Source organism: Lepidochelys olivacea, assembly GCF_965140295.1.
Source record: "Lepidochelys olivacea isolate rLepOli2 genome assembly, chromosome: 1".
Classification (NCBI taxonomy): domain Eukaryota; kingdom Metazoa; phylum Chordata; order Testudines; family Cheloniidae; genus Lepidochelys; species Lepidochelys olivacea.
Window position 1 is genome coordinate 243,639,494 of NC_140411.1, and position 13,152 is coordinate 243,652,645.

At 41.3% G+C, this 13,152-nt stretch overlaps 1 protein-coding gene across 6 annotated transcripts in view; it reads right to left on the reverse strand.

Annotated features, from left to right (window-relative positions):
* Window positions 1–13,152, reverse strand: part of ERC1 (ELKS/RAB6-interacting/CAST family member 1) — a 546,576-nt gene that overhangs the window by 446,102 nt on the left and 87,322 nt on the right. The gene's annotated exons all lie outside the window — the stretch shown is intronic.

Genomic DNA, 13,152 nt, shown 5'->3' on the forward strand with positions numbered 1-13,152 from the left:
CCTGCCAGCATCTCAGCACATATGAAAACTAAAAGTCCTCTCTAAAAAGCTATCTTTATAAGTCTTCCCTGAAATGAGAGTATTCCAAATGTCAGGAAAAGGATGAGCTACACAAAGCTGGGCAGCAACCATGCTCCAAATATTAGGAGAAACCAGGGCCACTAAAGCAAAACTCAATTGCAAATCATGAGAGAAAATAAGGAAGTCTTTCTCTCTCTCGTTCTCAAAGTGTTCTCATTTTGGCAACATTTCTGAGATACAGATTCTGCTGAATGCATACTCAAGGCAAAAGCCTGTCTATCTGAAGGGAGTCCCTGCTGACATTCAGCTGCAGCCCATGCAGAGAAACTGACAAAAGGGCTAATGTCAGATGTCCAGCAGGGCCCTGATGAAACAGAACTTGCTGATTCCAAAAACACTACATGCTGACTGTAAGATGGCTCAGGGGCACCAGAATCCTTATTTGTATGGAAATGACAAAGTGATTTTTATAGTGTGTAGCTTAGCTCGGAAGCAAAGCTATGATTCTAACAGGATTTAATTTAAGTGGGAGCCAAACGAATTAACTTGTATATTTAAAAAACCTTACACTGATTTATCTGAGACAGCAGAAGAGCAAGGAGGTAAACAAATTCTATAGATAAAGAGCTTAAGATTGTTGGTAGTACGTCTGTCTGCTGAACCAGACTCTCATGAATGACTCATCTGGTTTAAGGGGGTGTCATGAAGCAACCACACATCCACAAGAAACTAGAAAAAAGCACCCACTGTAAATTTAAATCCTAAAAAAGAACAGACAGGAGTAAACAAATTGATAGTGCTGTAGTCCAAAAGAAACCAAGACTGAGATGTAGACATCTGACTCTTAGAATTTAAAGTCTGCAGAACAAATAAATTTTAATTGAGTGCTGTCAGATCCAGTAACTGCTTCCTGAAAATTCTGTTTGGCTACCACTTTTGTACCATAATACACTTTCAGCAGGTCACTGGGCTTCTAAGTTATATATTAATTTGTTCTTCCTGGCAGAAGTCACAAACACTCTAATATGCTAGAGTAGTCAAAGGAAAGTTATTTTTATAACTCTAAGCTAGCCAGTACCAGCTACCATTCCATGTCTGAATTTCTAAAGGTATCTACTCTCACTCTACTAAGAGAAACCTCAACACTAGGACTTTCTGAAAACATAAAATCTAAAATGTGATTCTATTCGATTAATTTCTTGGTAAGCTATTATAGACAGATTTCCCTGAACAGATTAATTTTTTAACTAAAAACATCAAGAGTTGTGATGAAGTATCTTCTGTGCCAGTGGTGGGTGCATGGAACAGCTTTAAATCTACTGATACAGGTGAAATTTCAAGTATATTTTATGAAATAAGATTGGACTTGTGACTTGAACCTAAACTTCCATTCTGCGCAGAACTGGATGCTTTCAGTTTCAGGGGGGACAAAACAGGGAAACTTTGGTTTCAGGAGGGACAAAACAATTCACTTACATGATGGATACAAAGGCTTACCAAGGCAACCTGTAAGGAGAAATAAAAAAAATATCATGCCTTCTATGGAGTGTGAGTGTCTCTCAACTACCAACAGGTATCTCTCCTATACCAAGCAGAGTGGACCTTGGAAAGATGTTTGCAAACTCGTGTTCTTGGTGGCATTACATAATTTAAAAGGTAGTATACACACTTTCACTGGCAACTGGAATAATCTGAGCCATATGATAAAACAGCTCTTCTATCTATGGCCTGAAGTGGGTCCATACCTTCTGTTGCATTACACAGCATAGGATGACAAGTACTCTGTGTTGTGCAAAAATATGAAAAAACCTTTAAAATCGGGCCAAGAAATAAGCCTTTCAAAAAAATCTAAATGCATACATGCTCAGTATAGACTGGTTAGAATTTGGCAGCTAAATTCTCCGAAGATTTTTATCTGTACTGAGCATGCTCCGACCCAGAGATGCAGGAACTAAGCAGGATTTTCCCCGCAATTGAGGCTCATGATGGGTGAGGGGTGGGTTACTGTGCTGCCAGGCACAGGAACTGAGGGACAGGGAAAATGTCTCGTGTGTTCTGAATGTTCCTGTTGCTGGTATCCCAATACCATAAAAGAGAAGGATGTGATTGACTGAATTGCACAGGGGTAAGGAGCTGAACCAAGCTAGAGGCATGAAGTAGGGGGTGAACAAGTAAATTATGATAAGGTGTCTGTGAGGGAAGACTAGGAGCTGTGACAAGGAACTGGGGGGGAAGAGAGGCAGGAACACGGACAGGGAGCCAGAAGAAGGGGAGGGGAGGCTAAAGATCAGACGAGGTCTGGGGGCAAAGGAAAGGGAGACAAGAACTGACACAGGGATAGGCTGGAGAAGATATAGGCAGACAGGGTCAGGCTCAGGGAGAAATAGGGAAGAAGCATGTATGCCCTTTAGAGCACACTTGCTCCAGAACCTGGAATTAAATCCAAGTTGCATTCCTCTGCAATCAGCAAATACCTGTGAAAATTATTGGTAAAGTGTTGTGTGTCAACCTCCTCTAGTGGAGGAACCACATAGAGGATGACAACTGACTACTGCTATCAGTCACTCAGTTAGCTCAGAGTGCTGTGATCTGGATCTAAAGGTTCTAACCCTGCTGATGACCCATGTAAGGTTCAGTATGCTTCCACATGATAGAATTCAGGTTATTTCAGTTTGCTTTTTTAAAAACCTCAGAAATCACTCACAAAAACTACATTATAAGAACATTAACAGTTCAAAATCAAGCACACAAAGTTAGTGAGTTACAGAATTAAAGTTGCCTGGGCAACCTTAATTGGGCCCCCTTGTCAATATGCATTATAATACAGTCCTTAATAAGATAATCACATATGATTTTCCATAGGTCCCTTGCCTCTTACAGAGCACACGATGAACTGTGCTCTGGGAATGAATCAGGGTTATGTAGTGAATGAGGCTCTTGACTGTAAGACCTCATTTATTGCGGAAGTTAGATGATGTATAGTGAATATATAAGGGATGGCACGAAAACAAAGAATGGTCTTATGGTAAAGGCAGCTGAATGTTACCCTGGAGAGTTGGATTCTTTCCCTACCTCTGCCAGAGAGTGATGCTTGACAAGTCAATTAAACCAAAACTTTCCACAGGTGGTCACTAATTGTGTGTTCTTCAATTTCTAAGAATGAACACTCGCACAGCTGCATCTGAAGTCACTGGGAGCTGGGCTTTGAACATATAATCTGATATAAAATGCTAAATACTCTGAAAAAAATCAAACCCTAGGCAACTGAAATTATGCACTCAAAATTAGCAAACACTTTTGACCTTAATCTCTGCACCTCTAATTCCCCACATTTAAACTGAAGATTAATACTACACACTCACCTCAGAGGTTTTGTGAAAACAAAATCATTGTTTGTAAAGCACTCATACTATAGTGATCATCATCACAGAAAACTCCATGAGCAAATGAATAATTCTGTCTGCAAATCAATGAGGATAAATCAACATATTGATACCTGCTTATTAACTGAGTGTTGTCCCTGTTCACTGAATAATGGGGGAGGGGAGAAGAACAGGGCTGTAGGAAAAAAAAAAGAGTATATGATCACAAAATTATATAACAACGCACGTGGACAAGGGAGCGAATTTAGTATATACAGACAACCTCAATTCTGGCATTTCCCAACTTCTGAGCGCTTTACTTTGCAACCAAATACTTTTAATGTAATTTTTTGTATGTGTGTACACACACACACACACACACACACACACACCCCAAGGCAGGGCTGGTAGCACTATTATTAAGGTTGCCTTAAAATTCTTGTTATAAGACCCTGTTTTTATTTGCTTGTAACTTTGCAAATGTGAAATTGGGCTGCAATTGCACATGCCAGGTGTCTGCCTCCAGCTGAAGTTTTTTGGAAAATTTTAGTCGAAACAGTTCAGTTGAGTGGGAAAAATACATTGTTCTGCCCATGTTAAAAAATTGAGACCTTTTCTTTGAACAGCTCTAGTGACCCCATGCTTTGGATCAGGAATCTGAAATTTGGCAGGGGGGGTGCCTTTGCGTCAAGGATGTGCATTTTTCCATCCCTATGAAAATTAAACTGTATGAATAGGTTTGGCCAATTTATGCACCTTTAAAAAAAACAGTTACTACATACTTAGTAGACACTTGGATTTTTAGCAACTACAGTCTCCAAAGATTCCATCATCACTGAGAGTGCTGCAGTCTCTCATAGCTCCTAGCACTGACCAAGCTGTGCATGTGCCATCCCCACAGGGCCGGCTCCAGGCACCAGCGAAGGAAGCAGGTGCCTGGGGCGGGCAATAGAAAGGGGCGGCACTCCCTGCGTTATTGGGGCAGCATGTCCGGGTCTTTGGAGGAAATTCGGTGGCGAGTCCTCCATTCCCTCTCTTCCTTTTTGGCGGAAGCTCAATCAGGTTTTTCTTTTTCTTTTTTTTTCTTTGCCGCTTGGGGTGGCAAAAAAGCTGGAGCCGGCCCTGCATCCCCATACAGGAATTGAGCATGCTCCCTCAGGCCCAGGTTCATAAGGCTGAAGCTGGAATTTCCCTGTAATGGCTGCTCTGGGCCAGACTGGGTCCAGGCACTGGAACTGAGAGCAGAAAGCCATTCTCTCCTGTGCTCTCAATGATCCTGTCTGCTGGCACCAAGACAACAAGGAAGAGAAAGCCACCTGATTCGAATGTAGAGGTGACAAAAGCTAGACCAGGAAGAAGAGAAAGGAGTAGATTGGAACAAGGAGTCTGGGACCAGAGGAGGGAGATAAAACTCTGACAGGGACTAACTGGGCAAGAAGACTGGGACTTGGAGCCAGGGTAGTGGGAGGTTTGGAGTGGTTGGATGGAGAAGCTGCAACTGGGAGATGGTGAGGGAAACTGGATGGTAAGAAGACTGTGAACCCAGTTGGCTGAGGGTGAGAACACTGAGACTGGACAAGAAGCTATAGGAAGGGGGGGGGGGGCAGACTGGGTCTGCATGGACAAGAAGACTGGGACTAGGAATTGATGGGGGGGGAGGGAATGGGGACAAGGGAGAAAGATCTGATGAGCTAGATGCTGAGAGAGAACTAGAAGTAGCTGGGCAAAGAGACTGGAACAATGAACCAGGCAGGTGGTGGAGGAGACTAAGATTGAATGAAGAACCCATGGGGAGAGAAAAGGACTGGGAGCCAGCTGGAGGGTGGAGAAGAGAGAGACAGATTGGATGTCAAGCTCAAGGGAGGACTGGATCTAATTGAGCAAAGAGAGTGGGACTGGGTGTGGGAGCAGGAAAGACAGAGTTTGGCCTTGGATAGTGAGCTCGAAGTGGGAGACTAGGACTGGCTGGACAAGGAGATTGGGATGAGAAGCCTGAGAACTGGAGACAGTGACTGAGTAGCCAGGAGAATGGGACTGTGAGAAAAAAAGATGGGGTGGGGAAGACACAGAATTGACACAGGGACAGGTTGGAGTGGCAGTGCAAATATGGTCAAGTTTGGAGTGAAAGGACAGAGAAATCTGTGCCCACTAGACCACATTCTTCTCCAAAGCATGAAATTGAACCCAAGATTTCTGAGTCTCATCACTCCTATGATGTCAGAAAATATTTATGAAACCCCATGCATCTATGGGATGCAGTTTTTAATTTCAAAATCACAGAAAAATGGTTTCCCAGAGGACCTGGTCTCATTTAGTGCATGTGATGGACCTGTTCTGGTGGTGGATCGAGATTGTGGAATGAAGAAGGCTGTTGTCTGTAGGATCCTACCTTATTTGTTATAGAAGTTGGAAGGTGTATTAAATGAGGCAGTGGACTACAAAACAAGAAAGGATGGTCTCACGGTTAAGGCAGCTGAAGGCTGTCTTGGAGAACTGGATTTTATCCATTCTTCTGCCACAGAGTTCCAATGGGATATTAGGCAAGTCACTAAAACAAAACTATTTGTAGGTTGTCATTAACTGTGTGTTCTTCATTTTCTGGGTGCCCAACCTGATAAGATGGGATCTAATTTGCAGAAGTGCTGAGCAACCATAGCTGCAACTGAAATCTACAGGAGCTGTGCTTTGAACATATAAAGTTCTATATACTCTGAAAAATCTGGTTCTAAGACTCTCAAGTTGGGCACCCAAAATGAAAGAAAACTTTTGACCTTAATCGCCGTGCTGCAGTTCCCCCAACTGTAAAATGGGGATACAACTCCTTCACCTCACACAGTGTTGTGATGATAAATTTATTAATATTTGTGAAGTACTCAGACTATAGTGAGGAGCATTGTAGAAAAGCCTGTGAGGAAATTAATAGTTCTATCAGAGCAGGATTTGAATAATGTTCAGAAAATACGGCATAGAGCCTGTCATAAATATAAAGGGAAGGGTAAACACCTTTAAAATCCCTCCTGGCCAGAGGAAAAACCCTTTCACCTGTAAAGGGTTAAGAAGCTAGGATAACCTTGCTGGCACCTGACCAAAATGACCAATGAGGAGACAAGATACTTTCAAAAGCTGGGGGGAGGGAGAAACAAAGCCTCTCTCTCTCTGTCTATGTGATGCTTTTGCCGGGGACAGAACAGGAACGGAGTCTTAGAACTTAGAAGTAATCTAGCTAGATATGCGTTAGATTCTGATTTCTTTAAATGACTGAGAAAATAAGCTGTGCTGAATGGGATGTAGATTCCTGTTTTTGTGTCTTTTTCTAACTTAAGGTTTTGCCTAGAGGGATTCTCTATGTTTTGAATCTGATTACCCTATAAGGTATTTACCACCCTGATTTTACAGAGGTGATTCTTTTTACTTTTTCTTCTATTAAAATTCTTCTTCTAAGAATCTGAATGCTTTTTCATTGTTCTTATGATCCAAGGGTTTGGGGCTGTGTTCACCTATGCAAATTGGTGAGAATTTTTATCAGACCTTCCCCAGGAAAGGGGGTGTAGGTGTGGGAGGATTTTGGGGGGAAAGACGTTTGCAGACAGGCTCTTTCCCAGTTATATACCTGTTAGACATTTGGTGGTGGCAGCGATAAAGTCCAAGGGCAAAAGGTAAAATAGTTTGTACCTTGGGGAAGTTTTAACCTAAGCTGGTAAAAGTAAGTTTAGGAAGTTTTCATGCAGGTCCCCACATCTGTACCCTAGAGTTCAGAGTGGGGAAGGAACCTTGACAGAGCCACATACTAAATAAGGAGAAATTAAAATACTGACTAGCTGCTAATTAACTGAGCACCATCTGTGTGTACTGAATGAGGAAGAGGCCCTTTAAAAAAAAGTATATGATTGCATAATTAAAGACTTTATTCTAATGCATGCTTACAAGTTGTGAGGCAACCTTAATTCTGTCATTCCTACCTTTTGAGTGCTCAAATTTGCAACCCTAATAAGATTCTTTCAATGTAATTTTTCTGTATAACAAATATGTACAAACACAGTGTTCCGTGTTGTAGTTCTATATAGGTCTAATTGAGCCTTAATCTTTATCAAAGTACCACCCATTTTTGCTAAAGGGGTTCCCCCCTCCCCCTTTGAGAACATTAAAGCCTTTGCTCTTGTAAGCGTCCCTGAATCTCAGTACATTCTCCACCTAAGGAGGGACAATCCTCCACAAAGCAAGTAAAATTTTGGATACCACACATTCTTTGAGATACCAAATAAAGCAAGCTAACTTCCTAAACCATTCAGTCCTATTCAAATACACTTTCAGAACTGCAACATCTCAACAATGTTTAGGAGTTTCTAGCCTAGAACAACAACAAAAACAACTTCCTGGCTCAGATGAAATTATGAATTTAACTTCAGAAAAATTCTTTAATTTTTCTTGAAATTATTTGTTCATGTGGACTTAAGGACAAACGTCTCTAGCTGAGAGAGCTTGTAGTTCACTAGTATGTCTGGGTGAACAGTGATAATCATGCAGAATTGATAGATAAGCGGCTCAAGGCAGAAGTTCGAATAAAGCCTGCATATGAAGTTAAGTTTCCACAAGGGAACAAAGGATCCTTTCTTGAATCTGACAATACTTGCCAATCCTGGGAACTTTATAACATCTGAACAGGGTTCTTCATTTAACCCTGAAGTTTATGTCTAAACCACTTCACAATTTCTGCTTAGTTTGCTTGGAGGATGCTCAGCTCGAGGTCTTTGATGATCCTGTCCAATAAAAAAGAATTTGGCTGACCATAACCTTTTCAGGATTAATCTTCCTTTTTATGAACCGATTTTGAAAGAAGGTCCAGATCCTATAAATGTGGGACATAGAAGTGTAAGTATGCCTAGTCTTCAAGAACAGATTGCGTAACCCTTCCTTAGATACCATTTTTCAACAGCCAAATAAACAGTCCAGAGAATCAAATACAGTAATGGTACTTGGGAAAGGATATTTTTCTGAAGTGCACACAGAATTTAATTTGAAGAAAGTTAACTGGGAGAATCAGATTCTTCTGTGCCACAAGAATTAGTATTTTATTCGGATTTTTGGAGTTATATTACTGAAGGACTCAGGGGACTAATGTCCATGGAAGAAGTAAATTAGGAGATGCACCATTTCTAGAGATTGCCTGTCCCTGCAACAGTTGCAGAACACTACACTCTTCATAATCTCGCTAGTGGAAAGATTCACTGCTGCACAGCTCTTTTTTTACAAAAGGCATAGGAAAAAAACATCTTTCCACTGCTCTTCTGCACAACATATTTGAATTTATTAAAGGCTTTTTGGTTTGGATAGTGGGCCTGTGCCCCTCAGATGTCTCTACTGAAGCATGCTCATCACCATAGTACCAGATGCAGTCTTGCAGGAATCTGAACCCCTACAGTAAAGTTTTTGAGAGCTCCCAGACTAGTGGCAGAAATCATCGAGCCCTGCTCAGCTACAAGGACTCAACCTTCAGAATCTTCAGGACTGCTCTCTCTCACATTCAAATCTGGTATGGGACTACCTGTGGTTTGACTTCCATTTATGTTTGGAGAATTTCTAGTCTTCACACAAGAAAGAGGCAACAGCTGCTGAAAAACAGTGTTAAACACTATAGTGTCTGCTTCTTTAAAAAAAAAAAAAAAAGGGAGGAAAGTTAATACTTAGTCACTCACTCTCTTTCTGCTCCCAGGGAATGACAGCGATCTTGGATCGTTTTCCATGCTGAGACAGCTATGAGATTCCCAGAATAAGATGATAAATGGCCAGTACTTCTATCTAGCTCCATCTGCTGGCCAGAAGGTTTAGCCTATAATCCCAGATGAGAGATGTGAACACAGGGAAAAAAGAACAGTTACTTACACTACAGTAAACTGTGGTTTCTTTTCAGATGTTGTAGTCAGTTTGGATCCCACTGTAGGTGAGTGTGCACCTCATGTGCACAAGCTTGGATCTTTTGAATAGCAATGTCTACTGGGGCCACCATGCATGTGTCCTGTGTCATCTCATACTCCCATACTAGAGCTTAAATGGTGGCATGTCCCCAACCCTCACTCAGATCCCTCACAATCAGAAGCCCTGTTACCTGAGGACTCCAAAAGCAGAGATGTAGGGTAGATCTTAAGATCCACACTGACTATATCTTGAAGATCCATAGTTATTGTAGGGTAAGTAACAGTTCTTTCTTCAAGTATGTGTCAGTGTGAATCCCATTGTAGGTGATTGGTAAGCATGAGATATATCAGCTGCATCAAACAGACGCGAGTACTTGAACCTTGCAACTGATCCAGCAGCCAAGTCCATTGCATAATGCTTGACAAACATGAGCTGGTTGCTCCACAAAGCAGCACTGCAGACTTCAGATATTGGGATGTTGCAGTAGAAGGCTGAAGATGTGCCTTGAGCCTTGGTGGAAGGAGCCTTGACAGTCAGCGGGAGTGGAGCATAGGACAGCGTGACACAATGTGTTATCCATTTTGAAAGTTTCTGGGGTGAAATGGCTTTACTTTTGGAACAGCCAGCGATAGCCACAAATAAACATGGGCACAACCTGAAAATAGTCCTGTTGATACACTATCAAAGAGCTCTGGATATGTCTACGATATTGAGCTTAAGGCAGGTTCCCAACACCATTCCAAACTGCAAGGAATTGTCTATGATTGCACACTACACTCTGAAAGACCTCCTGGATCCCAATGGAGATTGAGAGAGGAGAAATCAAGCTCTCAAAACTTCTACAATCCCAACCTGGAAATCCCCAAATTCTTGGGACCTACCCCCTAATTCTCCAAGTATGTAAAAGCCACATTGTTAATTTTTCTAATGTGGGTCTGAAAGGTAAGCTGCTTCCAAACCAACCAATTTAATTTAGCAAACTGGCTACACATATAGCACAAATGCCTCAAAGAGCTGCCATATCAGAACCAAGCTTTTCCTGGATTTCATGAGTGTTCCTTGAGTCACTCACTGGTGGAGTGTTTGATGTGAGGGTGATCAGAAAGTCTTGATTGATCAGGAGCAGACAAGCAACAATCCTATTCCATTACAAAAATAAGGATATTAATAGAATCTTTATTCATATTTTCATTCTGGGGGCCCAGCAGAGCCACTATTGCCCTGGGTTATGAAGTCATATTTAATGCAGCCATGTAGAAGACAGTTGGACTAACCTCCAACATCTGCAGTGGGTGAAGTGGAATGTGCCACTGGCCAGCTGAAAGGCCAGGGAGATGATTTATTCCCTAGCATTCTCATGGGTTGTTTGAGATTGATAATGGAACAAAGTTATTCCTGTCATTTTTGCATTGCTCAACAGAGTAGTCCCCTTCTGGACAAAGTCCAGTGACCAACATCTGCGCAGGTTAGCATTGCTTGTGAAAGCACCGAGAGGAACTCAAGGTGTGAATGACCAATCATAGGCATTTTGTTGTTTGATTGGGGTTGTCCTGATGTCACCTCAGAGTTTTCATGCCAAAAAAAAGGTGTTGAAGTGATTCCTGCATTATCTTAGTTGCCTATGAAAGGCATGTGCAAGGAGGAGACCATTCTTTCAAGTAAAAATATCTCCCTCAGTTAAAATCACCAAGTCCCTGACCATCAGGGGAGATGGCAACATTTTGCTTCAAGTAGTGATAACAGGTTCAATCTGGACTGGCGCACACTGAGAAACTTTCTGGCCTTCTGAAATGAGAGGCCAGTGGAGGAAGAAATAAAGAAAAATGGTGGGCCAACAGGCCTCTTATTGTCTGCTTGTTCTTTCATATCTGGGTTGCTGTCCATCTCATCGCTCTATGGCCAGATACTGGAGGAATAAGGTGGAAAGGATGATGAGGGGGATGGTAATGGGCAACAGAACCTGGTTATATAACCTGGATATTAGGGTGTGGTCACCCACAGTGGCAACTGGAAACATTAGCCCAACAGTTAGAGCATCACAACCCACAGCTTTTAGGAGAGACAAGAAACCCCCATCCCTCCATGACAACTTCTCAGAGAGTAGGAGAAGGGATATACAGCTATAGCTTGCTCAGGGCAGTTGTCAGACATTTTCAGTAGGGCGGTCAAGCAATTAAAAAAATTAATCGTGATTAACTGCACTCAAACAAGAATAGAATACCATTTATTTAAATAATTTTGGATATTTTTCTACATTTTCAAATATACTGATTTAAATTACAACACAGAATACAAAGTGTACAGTGCTCACTTTTTATTTTTGATTACAAATATTTGCACTGTAAAAAAAACAAAAAATAGTATTTTTCAATTCACCTAATACAAGTACTGTAGTGCAATCTCTTTATCATGAAAGTTGAACTTACAAATGTAGAATTATGTAAAAAAACTGTATTCAAAAATAAAGCAATGTAAAACTTTAGAACCTACAAGTCCACTCAGTTCTACTTCTTGTTTAGCCAACCGCTCAAACAAATATGTTTACATTTGCAGGAGATAATGCTGCCTTCTTCTTATTGAAGTATCACCTGAAAGTGAGAACAGGCATTTCCATGGCACTGTTGTAGCCGGAGTTGCAAGATATTTATGTGCCAGATGCACTAAAGATTCATATGTCCCTTCATGCTTTAACCACCATTCCAGAGGACATGCGTCCATGCTAATAACGATCCAAAGCAGTGCAGACCTATGCATATTCATTTTCATCATCTGAGTGAGATGTCACCAGCAGAAAGGTTGATTTTCTTTTTTGGTGGTTCAGGTTCTGTAGTTTCCACATCAGTGTGTTGCTCTTTTAAGACTTCTGAAAGCATGCTCTGTACCTCATCCCTCTCAGATTTTAGAAGGCACTTCAGATTCTTAAACCTTGGGTCGAGTGCTGTAGCTATCTTTAGAAATCTCACATTGGTATTGTGACATTGCACTCTATATGATTTTATGAAAATGTGCTAATGAGTGAATATAATGTAACTGGAATATGCTTCATGCAAAAGATCTCTTGTAAGGTATTATTACAAAGCTTATAATCTACTGAGTGTGGTCATCCTATCTGTATAAATGTATTACTCTTGTATCTGAAACTAGAAATATGAAATATAACTTTGAGGTCCTATTGTAGCTATGCAAAGTGTGGGCCATTAATGGTGGTTTGGAATCTTGATGGCTCCCATCAACCAGGACAACTGACTATGGATGGTTCTGTTTGCTTGCAGGCCTTCCTGTGAGTCAGGCTGGAAGGAAATGAGGGCTTGAACTCTTACAGTGACATGTGATCATGTCATCTGAACTGGAATCCATCTTTAACCTGGTACTTTTCCATTTAGAAGGAGGGGTGAGAATCAGAGAGGGACAAAGGATCCCCACCTTACGCAAAAGATATATAAGGGGTGGAACAGAACAAAGGGGGCTGCAATCATGAGAAATCCCCTAGCAACCACCTGACCTGGAACAAGGGCTGTACCAGGGGAAAGGATTGTGCCCAGACTAGGCAGGCGTCCAGTCTGTGATAGAAGCTTACTGAAACATCTGAGGGTGAAGTTTTATCTGTATTCAGTTTTCTTACTGTACTAGGCTTAGACTTGCGTGTTTTATTTTGCTTGGTAATTCACTTTGTTCTGTCTGTCATTACTTGGAACCACTTAAATCCTACTTTTTACATTTAATAAAATCACTTTTTACTTTTAATTAACCCAGAGTATGTATTAATACCTGGGGGCAGGGGGGCAAACAGCTGTGCATATCTCTCTATCAGTGTTATAGAGGGTGAAAAATGTATGAGTTTATCCTGTATAAGCTG